Raw genomic sequence first — 14,695 nt, 5'->3', positions numbered from 1 at the left:
CCTTCGTGGACTAAAATTGGTTGATTGTCTATGAATCAGACTCATTTAAACATTATTTTGAGGAACTAAATGCTTTTTAGCTTTTGTACTGGACTGACTTGTTTATTTGCAATTAGTTATGCCTGTCTGTAAAAGTAATATAATAATATCAGTAGATTTGAGCAGAAGTTCAGTCTCTAGTTTCTTATGTATTATATTTTTTTTTAAAAAACAACTTTACTGAGGTATAACTGACATACAATAAACTACACGTTTAGAGAATGTGCAGGTAGTATCACTGTTTGACTTATGTGCACACTGGTGAAACCATCACCACAAGGTAATCCAGATGTCCATCACTCCCCAAAGTTTCCTTGTACTCCTTTGTGATCTCTTCCTCCTGGCCCTCCCACTCCACCCATCCGACCTGAAGCAGCCCCATTGAGCTGCTTTCTGTCACTAAAGATTAGGTGCATTTCTAGGGCTTCATATAAATTGAATCATTCATAGTACACATTCTGTTTTTAATCCTTACCCAAGGATATATTTATTGATTTTTAGAGGAAGTGGGGGGGGGGAGGTGGGGGGAAGACAGAGACAGACAGACAGACATTGATGTGAGAGAGAAACATCCACCCATTGGCTCCTGTATGCACCCCAAGCTGGGATCAAACCTGCAACCTAGGTGTGTGCCCTGACCAGGGATCGAACCTGCAGCCTTTTGGTGTACAGGTAGATGCTCCAATCAACAGAGCCACATGGCCAGGACTATAGTCCATATTCTATTTTTTTTTGTATTTTTTTCCATTCAGCATTATCATTTTAAGATTTCTCCTTGTTGTTATGTGCATCATTACTGCATTCTTTTTCATTGCTCAGGAATATTCCATCATATGGATGTATCACAATTCAATTCCTGTTAATAGGCATCTGGGTTGTTTCCATTATTAAAAATAGAGCTGCCATGAACATTTGTGAACAAGACTTGTGTGGAATAACTAGATTCAATGGCAGGTATATATTTTACTTTTTTAGAAACTAACAAACTGTTTTTCAAAGTGAGTGTATCATTTTTCATTCTCACCAGCAGTGTGTGAGAATTAAAGTTGTCAAATACCATCACCAGCATTTGCTACTCTGAATCTTTGTAATTTTAGCCTTTCTAATAGGTATGTAGTGATATCTCATTGTTATTTTAATTTGTATTCCCCTAATTAATAATGATGCTGAGCATCCTTTCATGTACTTATTTGCCACTCATGTATCTTCTTTGATGGCATCTGTTCACATCTTTTGCCCATATATTTGTTAGACAAGTATCTGTTGGTGTTTCTCATTCATTTCAGAATGAGAATTGTTTACATATTCTGGATATAAATGTTTGATAAGATATATGCTTATCAGATAGTTTCTCCCAGTTTGGGCTTGTCTTTAATCTCTTAACAGTTTTTAGTTTTCAGGAAGTCTAATTTATGAATTTGTTCTTTTATCTATCATGCTTTTGATGTTGTAGCTAAGAAGTCTTTGCCTAATGAAAGGTCATAAAAATTTTCATCAATACTTTGCTCCAGGAATTTAATGGTTTTAGAATTTACATTCAGGTCTATGATACATTTTAAATGAATCTTTGTATTGTGTGAAATATCTAAGTTCACTTTTATGTGTATTCCAGCTTCATTTGTTTAAAAGTTTACCCTTTCTCCACTGAATTGCCTTTGCATCTTTAAAAATCAGCTGTCCTTATATGTGTGGGTCTATTTATAAACTCTAACCATTTCTACTGATGCATTTGCCCGTCTTCATGACAATCCCACACTGTCTTGATTACTGTGGCTTCATAACAGATCTCGAAATTGGGTAGTGTTAGTCCTCTAACTTTGTTCTTTTAAAAAATGTTTTTCCTTTGTTATTCTAGGTCCTTTGCAGTTCCATATACATTTTAGAATCAGCTTGATTTTTCTACAAAAAGCTAGCTGGGATTTTGATAGGGATTATGCTGAATCTATAGATCAATTTGGGGAGAACTGCTATCTTAAGTATTGAGACTTTTGACTCATAAACAATGATCTCCAATTATTTAAGTAGTCTTTAATATTTTTCAGCAATGTCTTCTAGTTTCATTGTCCATTCTTGTACATTTTTTGTTAGATTTATCATACTTTTGATGCTATTGTAAATATTTTATTTCAATTTCTAATTGTCACTAGTGCATAGGTATATAGAAATATGATTAATCATGTGTATTGCTTGTATCCTGCAAAGTTATTAAATTTACTTATCAGTTCTAGTAGCTTTTAAAACTATTCTGTAGGATTTTCTACATAGACAATATGTCATATACAAGTGAAGATAGTTTACTTGTTGCTTTTAAATCCAGATGCCTTTTTCTCCATTTTCTCCTTATTGAACTGGCCAGCATCTCCTGCATGATGTTGGACAGAAATGGTGGGAGTGGAGATCCTTGTCTCATTCTTGACTTTCAGGGAAACATGTTCAGTCTTTTACCTTTAAGGATGAGGTTAGTGGTAGAGTTGTACTAGATGTCCTTTATTGGGTTGAGAAAGTTCCCTTCTATTCTTAATTTACTGAGAATTTTTATCAGGAATCAATGTTAGTTGATCATATAATTGATCATACAGTTTTTCTTTTTTAGCTTGCTCAGTGGTGCTTTACACTGATTGATTTTTTAAAATATTAAGCCAACCTAGCAGTCTGGGCAAGTCCTCACTTAGTCACGATGTGTTATCCATTTAATATCTTGTTGGATTTGACTTGCTAAAAAGCTTTAAAAAGAATTTTTGTGTCTCTGCTCATGAGGGATATTAATTCTGAGGGTATTTTTAGTTTATTTTATCGTCTTCATCTGGTTTTTGTATCAGGATAATGGTGGTCCCATGTAATGAGTTGGAAAGTATTCCTTCCTCTTAAATTTTCTGGAAGGGTTTGCACAGAACTGGACATTATTTCTTCCTTAAATGTTTGATGGAATTTATCAGTGAAGCCATCTGGGCTTGGAGGTTTGTTATTGTTGTTTTCCAGAGGTTTTAAACTACAAATTCAATTTCTTTAGTAGTAATAGGGCTATTCTTGTTTTCTCTCTCTCTCTCTCCACACACACACACACACACACACACACACACACACAGTGAGCTCTGGTAGTTTGTGTTTTTCAAGCAATATTTCCATTTCTTCCAAGTTGCTGAATTTATTGGCACAAAGTTGTTCAGAATACTCCTTTATTACCCTATAAATGTATACAGACTCTAGTGATGTTCCTTCTCTCATTCCTGATATCAGTCATTTGATTCCTCTTTTTTTCCCTGATTAGTCTAGCTAGAGAGCTATCAATTTTATTAATCTTCTCAAAGACCAGGTTTTAGTTTCATTGATTTTCTTTATTATTATTCCATTTTATATTTTGTTAATTTCAGCTCTGCTCTTTATTATTTTCTTTATTCAGCCTACTGAATAAAGTAAGGGGGTTAATTTGCTTTTTGTTTTTTAGTTTCTTAAGGCAAAGGCTGAAGTCATTGATTCGGGACTTTCTCCTTTTCTGTTTGAGGCAGTTAGAGCTGTATATTTCCCCATAAGTACTGCTGTAGGGGCACCCACAGGGGGCTCTGCCTTGGTTTCCCCTCCCTGAACCATGTCCTGAGGTTTCTCTCCAGTCAGTAAGTTAGGTAATGCCTAGGGCTCACCTTGTTTATTCTCTGTGTCTCAGGAATAATTCTCCTCCTCTGTCTCACATCCAGTGTCTTGAAAACCATTGTTTCATATATTTTGCCTTTTTGCTTTTGTTTTTGAAATCTTCAGGCAAAAGGGTAAATATAATTCTTGTTACTCAAGGATGCTTGGAACTAGGAGTTCTTATGTATTCTTAAAAAAATTCATTTATAGGCATCGCTTTGATTATGGAGTTCACTATTCAGTTTATTCGTTCTAAAATTTCTCTTCTCTTCCACCCTTCAGACACAGCCCTGGCGCCGCCCTCACTCAGAGACAGTGCAGTGCAGCAGTTAAAGCTCAGATTTTGTTCCCTTCACAGGATTTATCGACCTTTTGCTGTACTATATAATTTGGTTATTTATTTATGTACTTTCTGTCCCACCTCTTCCCCACAGGGGAAGAAAGGGAAGGACTTTTGTCTGTTTGATTTCTGCTGAGATTCAGATCCTAGATTTGTTACCTTTACTAGCTAGCTAGACTTAACCTCTCGGTGCCTCAGATTCATCACTCACAAAGTGGGACTAGTAGTGCCCATCTCAACATGTTGTTCTGAGCTTTAAATGTGATGTTATGTAAAGTGCTTAGAGCAGTACGAGTAGTACGTAGTAAATCATTGTTCTTGGAGATAAAGATAACGACAGATGATAAACGCAAGATGGGCCCTCTCTGATCAGCCACAGGCCCGTGGCACTTGAAATAGTTTGGATGAGGCTGTACATTGGACTTATCCACTTAAATGCCACTGTTAGACAATATGTACACATAATGGCTATACTTTTCTGAATTATAAGAAAAATTAAGTATTGATTATTAAATCAGTAAAAATTGATGGCTCTGATGTCCTAGAGGAAATATGTAATGAAATTGAATTCTTTGGGAATCTCAGTTTTTCATCAGAGAAGTGGAGCTATCTGAGATCCTTGTGGCTGGGTGTGTTTTGGAACTTAGATATTTTTGGATTTTTTGAAAGAAAAACATGCATATATTCTGTATTACTTAGTATGTCGCATGCCGGTACAGCCTGGGGCAGTGCCCCAGAATCCAACACCTTAAGCTATTAGCACCAAAATGTATGACTGTTTGCATTAAGGGGATAAATAGAGACTATTAAAAATAATAAAACCCAGTGTTGGTTCAAATTAGGTTTTGCCACCAAAAGAGTTTTCTGTATACTTAGGAAAAAACATTTGTGTTTTCAGAACTTTTGTATTTTAGAACTGTGGACTGTTTATCATAAGGTTTCGGAGGGGATTAAATATGTAAAGCACCTGAAAGGTAATAGGAACTCAATAAATTATTACTACCATTGTTATTTATTGCATCAGTATTGTTAGTATTACGTTGGAGCAGTATAGGAGTAGTAATTATTACAACACTCTAAAGGTTAAAGGCCTGTTAGAAATGTTCCTCTACTTTGCTGATTACTCAGGCCTGGTTGAAACCATGGGTGATGTCGGGGGAGAGTTTAGACAAAGGAAGAGATTGGAAGGCCCCCTTAGAGGTCTCTCACGTGCTCGCTGAGGGACAAGATGGAGGGGCTGGTGGTGTGTGTGTGTGTGTGGTGGTGGGTGGGGCCCCGGGTAGCTGTTGGTTCCCAAAATACTGGGAATTGCCTTTCCCCCTCTTCTTCCTCTTTCCCCCCTGCTTCCCTTCCTCTCCCTCCCTCCCCCTCTTTCTCCTCTTCCCTCTCCCCTCCCCTTATCCTTCTTGGTACTCAACCTTCTGACTGTCATCTCATGGGGAAAGGGGCCAGAGGTTGAGGGTGACATGAGTATGAGGGGTGCAGAGCGCATTACTGCCTGCACAGTGGACGGTGAGCCTCAAGCTGCTTCCTCGCGTTAACGCTGACGTGGCTTTTCAGTTCATTTTGGCCATTTACTTGTCGAGCAGCCCCTTGTGTTTCGCTCTTCTTTCCTGTGTTCAGGTAAAGGACCACTGACTGACAGGGGGTGGTTAAAGGTTAGGGTGGGTTCCTAAGGAAGCCAGGAGGCCTGGGATTGTTCTAGGAGTGATTAATTCCCTTAACTGGAGCACGAGATGGCTTACAGGGTCTTTCTCCTGAGGCCCAGTGCCCCAGAAATATGGACTTCAGAATATTTTGAATCCTGGATTCCCATGTGCAGGTGTAGGCAAGTCATTGAGCCTCCCTGAGCCTCAGTTGCATGAGACATAAACATAAAAATAGCAAATTGTTTCCTTAGAGTTGTGAGAGTGAAGTGTCCCCAAGCAGGCAAGCACCTAGTACGTTCCCCAATACACCCAAAAAGAGTTATACATTATCTATGCATATCTTCTTATTTTACTTAATGAGAACATGCTAGTAGAGTTATTACTTGATGGTTCTTTGTAGTTCAAAGTGCCGGTGAATTGTAACAGTTGTGCTTCTCTGGTGGGGGATGTCTGGAGGCGGGGCTGCATATCTGGGGGGACAGAGAGTGTGTGGGGACTCTGTACTTTTTGTCAATTTTGTTGTGAACCTAAAACTGCTCTAAAAGTATAGCTGATCAAAAATAATAAAAGTTTGTCATATGGTAACTACAATAGAGACATTCAGCATTGTACAGTAAAGTACATATTTCTTAAGTACTCTAGAACATGACGCTATTGTGGAAAGAACCTGAAATTCAGTAGCAGAATATCTGGCTTCTGGCTTGGGTTTTACCAGGGGTGTGAGCTTGAGCAAGTCACTGAATCAGATTTTAGTTTTACTGTCAGTAAAGGAAGGTTGTGATGTAGACTCCATCCACCTTCTGGGGCTGATATGAAGATCCACTGAGGGCAAGTGAGTGGAAGCATTTCATAGCTCTAACATGTCGTAGAATGATATCGTTTGTGAACTCATGGTTCTCATCCAAGAGTTTTCACCACAGGGGAACAGTCTGAGTTCAAAAGGAACCTCCTCCTCATCTCCTGCCAAACCCACAGTTTGGTGAGGCAAGGAACTACTACCACTGAAAGCAGTGGGGAGAATGCAGGCAAGGGTGAGTCTTTAAACATGAAGTAAAATGAATAAGACACATAGAAGTCCCCCATTTTGGTCTTTCTTATTTGATACCTCCCTCACTCCTGGCGATGTCCACTCCCTTCCTCCTGCTGTGGTCACCATTTATGTGAATTTCTTTATTTCCGTTTTGTAAATCAGATTGAGTGCAATTGTTTGGGAAATAGAGAATGCTTGCTACTTTGGGCATCGACGAGGCAAACTTGGCTGTTGTAACCCTGATCATATTTTCTCTCCTGTTCCTACATCGTCAAGTTGTCTTAACCTCTTCCTCTGTGCTGTCTCTCCCACATGCTCCCCTTTGCTGGAACTGGCCCGTGGGAGTTAATGGGGGATTTCAGTGACATGGCTTGATGAGTGCACGTGTGCTGTCTAAAACATCCACAGGGATGTTTTGGGTCCCCGCAGAATGGTCCTTGATATCTGGTCCTGTCCTGAAGTGTGCACGGAGACATTTGGTTCATGCTGAGAGGGCCTTGAAGTGTGAGAGGCCGAATGGCCGAGCCGTGAACAACTAACTCATCACCCAGGTTCTTGGTGGTGCCGCTCAAGCACAGCTGCCAGCCTCATGGTGATACCTGTAGACTCAAATCTGCGTCCCTGAAATGGTTCACAGGTAGAACGGATAGAAAGCCCATAATTAGGTTGACAGAGACCTGAGAGCAATTGCTCGTTGACCTAGAGTAACCCTGCTGAGCCTCGGGATGAGAAAGAACAAGAATCAGTGTGCAATTCAAGATTCCTCATGAATTACAAGAAAAATAATGTCCCTACAATTTGGATGAGGTTCAATGTTTGTATCTGTAACAAATCATGGACCGAGGGTCTCTGGGTGCATTTAGGACAGGACCAAATATCCCGCCACACAGTGGCGTGGTTACTGAAAGGCCTGAGAGGCAGCCTGACATGGTGGCAGGAGCGAGGGCCTTGACTCCCAGCTCTGCCACGTGAGAGCTTTGTGACGTGAAAAGCCAAGTCACCTCTCTGAACCTCACTTTCCTCGTGTGAAGAGTGAGGTAAATACCCCTCTGCCTTTTAGGGTGGCTTATAATGGTTATACATAGTGTAGGACAGTCCTCAGTACAGGGAGGTTGTTTTTTATTAGGAGGAGAGGCTTCCAAAGTTGAACCTAGTTCCATAGTCCACTAGCTGCCAGTTAATGGACAAGCCACTTAACCCTCCTGAGTGCCAGCCCCCTCAGATGAGACGTGGTGATCACAGCATTGCCAGTCGGTGAGGGCTGTTCTGAAAGTTCAAGATAATACAAGTGAGGTTCTGGAACGTGCTGGGGTCTTTGTAACACTGCTCATTCAGTGGTTGAGTTTGCAGCCAGGCAGATCTGGCTATAAATCCTAATTCTGCCACTTAGGCCTTTTGAGCTCCATTTTCCTCTTAGTAAAATGGCAGATAGCATCCTCCTTGCATGGTTTTTGTGACGATTAGAGAAAACATCTGGCACTTTAGTAAAATTGCTCAATAGATGTTAGGATTGTTGTTGTAATTCATAGTATTAGTAAATATTTTTTGTGTCCAATTTGCTTATTGTGATTCTTTGTTTACTGAGAAATATCCAGTAACTGACAGGAATGTTTAAACTTTAATTATTATCTTTCTAGACCTGCAAGCATTACAGCAATGGAAAACGTGGGGTCTTGACCTTTGGTTCAGGGAGAAGCGAGGCTACACAGATGCCACCCGATCTGAGGGTGCAGTGGGCGAGATGGCTGCAAGGCCGCCGGGCTCCCCTGGGGCGGCAGGCTCAGTCCTTGCCCTCACGCCCAGGGAAGGTCTGGAACCCGAGTCTGCCTGCAGGGGAACTGAGCTGAGTTTATACCTGAACTATAAAAGAGTGGCTCGTATTTTTTTTCCTCTCAGAATATGGTGTGGAACCTGCTGCCAACTCTAACCGGTTCGTTGTTTACTGGTCCAGCAAGCAAGGCGCTGTAGACAGTTGGTCCAGGTGACTCAGACCAGACATTTTTCTAAAATCTGAACCAGTGAAATTAAATAGAGTCATGCAATCTGAACAGTTTTCCACATTGTTTTCCCCTGTGTTGATCCAACTCAAACATATATCAATAATTGGCAATTAGCAGAATGTTTTCAGACTTGCCTGTAGAAACCATAGGGCCTTGACCGGTCCTCAGTTGTACTCACAGAGAGGATCTTTTTGATACTACAGTAGAAGACAGTTCCCTTATCCCCAGTTAAGTATTTTATCAGTGGAATAATTGTGAAGTAATAATTACAAAGCCACTCTGGAATCGAGACAGTCAGTAGAAAAAGTTCAGTTTCAGGGACTGTTTTGGAACTTGAATAACCTGGAACTGTGGCTAGCTAACCAGGTCTCAGCTCAATCTACTGCACCCAGGTGATGGGTGTACCGGGCCGCAGTAACAAGGTACCACACACTGGGTGGCTTCAGGTGACAGAGTTGTGCTGTCCCACAGCTGTGGAGGCCGGACGTCTGAAGCTGAAGTGCCGGCAGGGCCATGCTCCCTGAAGGGCCCGCGGGAGGACCGCCCCAGGCCTCTCCCCTAGTCCCGGTGGCTGTGGCAGCCCGACTCACAGACCCAGCCTTCCAGTCCTCTGTCCTCATCCGGTGTTTTCCTGGTGTGTCTTCCCAACATCTTCCCTCTGCATGTCTGTTTCTGTGTCAAACTCCCCCCGTTATGGGACAGCAGTTACATTGGGTTGGGCCCACCGCAGTGAAGGTTTTAACTTGATTACCCCTGGAAAGGTCATGTTTCTTACATTCTGAGGTCCTGGGGGGTTAGGAATTCAACATCTCGTTTTTGGGAGACACAACAGGTTTGGGTTTCTCACTGAAGGAGGCTGGTGGACTTATCAATATTTACTCTGTGTATGACCAAGGAAATCTCTGGTAATCTTTCTCCTTACCAGTGCATCTCATAAAAGCATGAAACATTTACAATCCCAGTGGCTACAGTTCTCCTAAGAAGTCTGAGAAAGTCCTTGGCATTTCTTTTTCTTTCAAAAAGATTTTATTTATTTTTAGAGAGAGGGGAAGGGAGGGAGAAAGAGAGGGAGAGAAACATCTTGTGCGAGAGATACACTGCTTGGCTGCTTCTCGCATGCCCCCAACTGGGGACCTGGCCAGCAACCCAGACATGTGCCCTGACCGGGAATCGAACCGGCGACCTTTAGGTTCGAAGGCTGGCACTCAGTCCACTGAGCCACACGAACCAGGGCTGTCCTTGACATTTCATACTTACTTTGTTTTATAATCTGTATAGAGAAGTAACTGAACCTGTACACTGTGCCCATTATTTAAATGATAGTGTCATGTTTTAAAAAGGCACCAAATCAGTCAAAAAACAAAATTTATTGTAAGCTAAAGAAATGGGAGTTTAGTTGTATACACACATGCCTTGAGACTTAGAGGCTGCAAACAAAGATGTTAATGTAAAATTTTGTTGGCTAAGTACATAAAAACCCATGGTCAGTAGAGGAGAGTTAATGTCGAAAAGACTTCAGAGGACAAGTTTTAAAATTGGAATTTGAAGGGAGGAAAAATGGTATTTGCATTAGAGGGAGGTGAGGGGAAGTCAGTTTAAAGAGGGAAACAGGCCACAAACAAAACTGCAGAGAGTAGAACGGGCAATCGGTAGGCGGTGGACTGTGTGCCTATGTTCTAGGCTCTCGGACTCAGTGAACGGAATGTGAAAATCACTGCCCTCAAGGAGCTGACATTCTGTGTGTGTGTACGTGGTGGGAGGAAACAGAAAGTAAGTAAATATAAAGTGGTAAGTACTTTAGAGAATGAAAAAAATGTAGGCAGGGGCAGACAGTTGGGAGCACAAGCAGGTGGGGGGGGGTTGTTTGCAGTTTAAACAAGTACTCAGAGCACGCCTCACAAAGAAGGACAGGGGAGGACGAGGTGGAGCACAGACTTAAAGACTGCGAGGAAGCCCTGTGGCTGTCTGAGGGAAGAGCCTTCTAGAAAGAGAGGAGCACTGGTGCAAAGGACCTATGGGAAGAAAGTGCCTGAGATGTGTAAGGAACAGCCAGGTGGCCATTAGAGTTGAGGCAGGTCGAGCAGGCCAGAGAAGTAGGAAACAAGGCCAGGCAAAGGCTTTTGTTTATTGAGTGGAACGGGCAGTCTGTGTAGAGCTGAAGCAGAGGAACGGGAGACACAACTGATGTTTATAGGGGATCTCCTTGACTCTCTAGGAGGCAGGTTAGAAGCAGAGAGACCATTTAGGAGGCCACTGGGTAGCCTCGGTAAGAAATAAAGGAGCTTGGACCAGGGCAGCAGATAGGAGAGTATTGAGGGAATGCACTGGACTGTTACACAGTTTTCTTGATGGATTTCTTGTAGCCAATAGGATAATCTGATGGACTGAGTGTGGGCAGTGAGAGTCCAGTGTGACATGAAGACCTGTCTTGAACAACTGGAAGGATGGTGGTGTCATTAGCTGAGAAACAGGAAGCCCTGTAGTGCAGCATGTTTGTGGGATGGAGTATGGAAAAATCGGGAGTTCAGTGTGGGACATACAAGTGTGAAATGTTTATTAGACATCCAAATGGAACTACAAAACAGGTAGCTGTGTATGTAAGTTTGGGGCTCAGCAGATGGGTTTGAGCTGAAAATACACATTTGAGAACCACTGGAATATGTAGATTGGATGAGCTCTCTAAGGGTGTGACTGGTAACAGACAGGAGAACCAAGGACTGACTCTGGGACCTTCCAACATGACGGGGACAAACAAGGAGTTTGAAAAGGAGTGAAAAGGAGTAACCAGTGATGCAGAAAAAAACAGCATCAGGATTTCTTTGGCTGTGGCTGAGGGTTAACAATCTGTTGAGACAGGACAAGGGATATGTTGGTAAAAGGTCCTGAGGATCAAGCATACAGTCTGCATTTCCTAGATGCTGAGACTGAGGCATAACTTAATAGAAGATCTGTCTAAGATGATTTAATGATAAATTTCTCCTGAGTTGCTTGATCCAATCAGAACCTTCACGGTTGGAAAAAAGGTGTCATGTGTAAGGTTCAGAGATATGCCCCTCTGTCATAGATTTGGTCAGAGAGGCTGTTTTATTCTGAGTTCAAAATGACAAATTCATCTGTGATTAATTGCATTGCAGAGAAGCTCCCACAGAGCCACCAAACTGGTTGGTCAGCATTACTTTCTTAAAACGTAATTCTGCTCAGTAGCCTGATAAAGGAGGGGTTGCAGGCTTCAAAGGCAGTCTTAAAGACAGGGCTTTCAGAATCCTGGTTCTGGCCCCATTCTCTTTGGTTTTTGCTGAGACAATTTGTCTTGCTTTGCTGACCTTTGACTCGGGAATTTGGGCTTTCTTTTTGCAGTATGAAATTAAAGAGCAGTAGATTCCAAAGGAGGCTGAAACACTATCTTTGGAAATACAACAACATCCCACAGGAGAGGGGAGGAGTCAGAGGGGGCGTTTGGGCACCTCCTGTGATGCACAGCTCCCAGGTGTATCAACCCTAACTCGGAAAAAGAGTTGGGATGGTGCAGAGTTTTTATTGATTTTTGTTTGTGGTTATATTGGTGCTTCGAAGAAATAACTAAGTGCTGGCATTTAGTAGTCTTTGAAAGTTGCTTCATTTTTAGTCCTGTTTTCTTTGTTGCTTTTTTTATCTAAACTCTCAAACTCTTTCAGAACTGCAGCAGGAAATTTAGATTTAACCTCAAGAGTCAATGTTTTGTCTTGTGTCTCCTCTAATATAATACAGATGTTCGGATGGTTATATTTTACTTGAACACTTATTGAATTTCTGTCCTACTCTTTTCTCTTTTTAATGGGAAACAGCCTTGTCCTCATTAAACTCAGAGAATCCAAGTTGTAATCTTGAGAATGTACACGGAGAGAAGATATATTTAGGCTATTTACTTAGATTGCACACCCTTAAACTGTTTCACTGTTTGAGGGCAAACATTCCATCAAAAAAGAAAAAAAGAAAAGAAAAAGAAAGAAAGAAAGAAGAAGACACTAGAAAACAAACAAAATATTAAAGATTCAAAAAGTATTAGATAAAGAATCGAAAAACTAGCCCTCTTAAATGCTCTTTTTTCACTGGAATGAGAGTCATAAGTTCATTACCTGGGCAGCCTGTAACACGGAGAGAGGTCACTCTCCAACTCTGCGCATTCTAAGTTTACAAAGTCTATATTTTTTCTCTAGGACTCTAGCTCTAAACTGCGCTATTGCACAGAACTGCACAAACCATCTGAATGCTTCCACAACTCTGGGATCACTGTTTCGGCTCCAGGCTGCATGCGCCCCTCCTGGGCAACGTGTCCAGTGACTCTGTGATACGGGCAGTGGAACCCCGGTCCCCTGGCCAAAGTGCTGCTTTGACTGATCGGTCCTGAACCAGCAATCTGAAAATGTTTTCAGGTCAGTGGCAAGGTTATTCAAGTTAAAAAAAACAACAACACTGCGTTACATGGGCGTGTAATGCGAGCTTATCATATGGTCCAGGCACCATTTTCTTCACTAGCCTGGTGACTTGGTCTGCTTCAGTGAGTCTAAACATATGTCCCTATTATGTTTGAGTCCTCTTCTGATGAACTCAATTACAGACTTTGTTGACTTGCATTACAGAGGAAAATAAACACATTCCCATGTCCTCAGACGAACCACTGATTTGTTTAACCTGGTAGTTACCACTGATTATGAAAGAGCTGTCCAAAGATGGAATGGTGCCCTCCCCTGGGAGGCAGTGAGCTCTCAGTCGGCATTGCCAGGTGTGACAGGCAGGTTCTGGCACGCAGCCAGGTGACTACCCGGCGGGGATCTTATGAAGAGGCTCACGCACTGGATGAGCAGTTGGTATAATGACTTCCACGGCCCCTTCTCACGCTTAGAGGCTTTGATCTGGGCATTTGACTCAGTGCTTTCAGGGCCGACAGTGTCTGGGGAGCTTGTTTATTACATGAGCAGCTTGGAGTCATGTTCGCATCTGGCCCATTGTGTAACAGTGAACCTGCTAATAGTTACACATGTACACATGGCTGTGGCAGGGAAATCATTTATTACTTGGACATTGACATTTTCTTTGAAATCTACATTTTATATTGTGTGTTAATTAGGAAGGCTGGACATCTGGTTTAAAAAAAAACCCAAATCACCTATGTTAGCTGGCACTTCTAGAATAATCTCTATATAAGACTATAATAACAGCAATGATTATCTTAGTGATACTACTACTGTGGCAGCCGGCAATTTGGTGCATTTGGTCAAGAACTATATCATTTTCTAATACAAGTGTAAAGTGTTTCTAGTGTTACCACTATGGTACACCTTATCACTGTGGAATGAGAACAAATTTTCTTTTATAAATGTCTGTTCCCACCTCCCCACCCTATCACATATTTCCTGCCTTTCCAGACTTTGCAAAACAGTTATATATGTAAGTTTATACCTAAGAAGGTAACCAAGATGGCACTAGAGGCAAGAGTTAGGAGCTATTGGTTCAGACTGGTTTGGGTTCAAAACTCAGCTGTGAAATTCACTGTGTTGCATAGTTTCCAACTTCCTCCTAGATTCTTTGGAACAAGACCCCAGGATTCCTGAGACCCGTCTGAGGCAGGTGCTGTGCGCAGAGAGAGGGGAGTCAGTGTTGTTCCCCGGTGGGCCTGGGCATTCGCAGGAACAAGGGGCAGGGTGGAGGATGAGAGGCAGTGTTGGAACTTCTCCCGCCCTTTTCTCGTCTGCATTGTTGGCTTGTACCTTGTCCGTTCGTTGGTAGGAGACTCCACATGGAAGGGAAAGCACAGTCAGGCAGTGAGACCAGAGTATGCTCAACAGTGAGGATTTTGATGTTCTTAAAAGGTAGTATTTAGCTCAAGAGTTTCTGTATGGCCAAGGCGTGGTGTATCAGACTCCCAAGAGTTGTTGTGATGACTACAACATTTTCTATTAGATATTTGTATGTTTTTTTATAGGGAATGTCTGAAGAAAATCCTAGAGAGAAATCATTTTTGTGAAGCAGG

General features: G+C 41.9%; 1 long non-coding RNA gene across 1 annotated transcript in view; it reads left to right on the top strand.

Moving 5' to 3' along the window:
* The window catches only part of LOC123826458, a 50,135-nt gene extending 37,081 nt beyond the window's left edge, over window positions 1-13,054 (top strand). Inside the window, exon 3 of the long non-coding RNA XR_006787041.1 lies at window positions 12,882-13,054. This is a non-coding gene — a long non-coding RNA (uncharacterized LOC123826458). The remainder of the gene's footprint in view (window positions 1-12,881) is intronic.
* Window positions 13,055-14,695: the final 1,641 nt, after the last annotated feature.

Source organism: Phyllostomus hastatus, unplaced genomic scaffold (assembly GCF_019186645.2).
Source record: "Phyllostomus hastatus isolate PE091 unplaced genomic scaffold, TTU_PhHast_1.1 phas_contig_80, whole genome shotgun sequence".
NCBI classification, from domain to species: Eukaryota; Metazoa; Chordata; class Mammalia; order Chiroptera; family Phyllostomidae; genus Phyllostomus; species Phyllostomus hastatus.
This window is presented reverse-complemented; position numbering and strand designations above follow the sequence as displayed.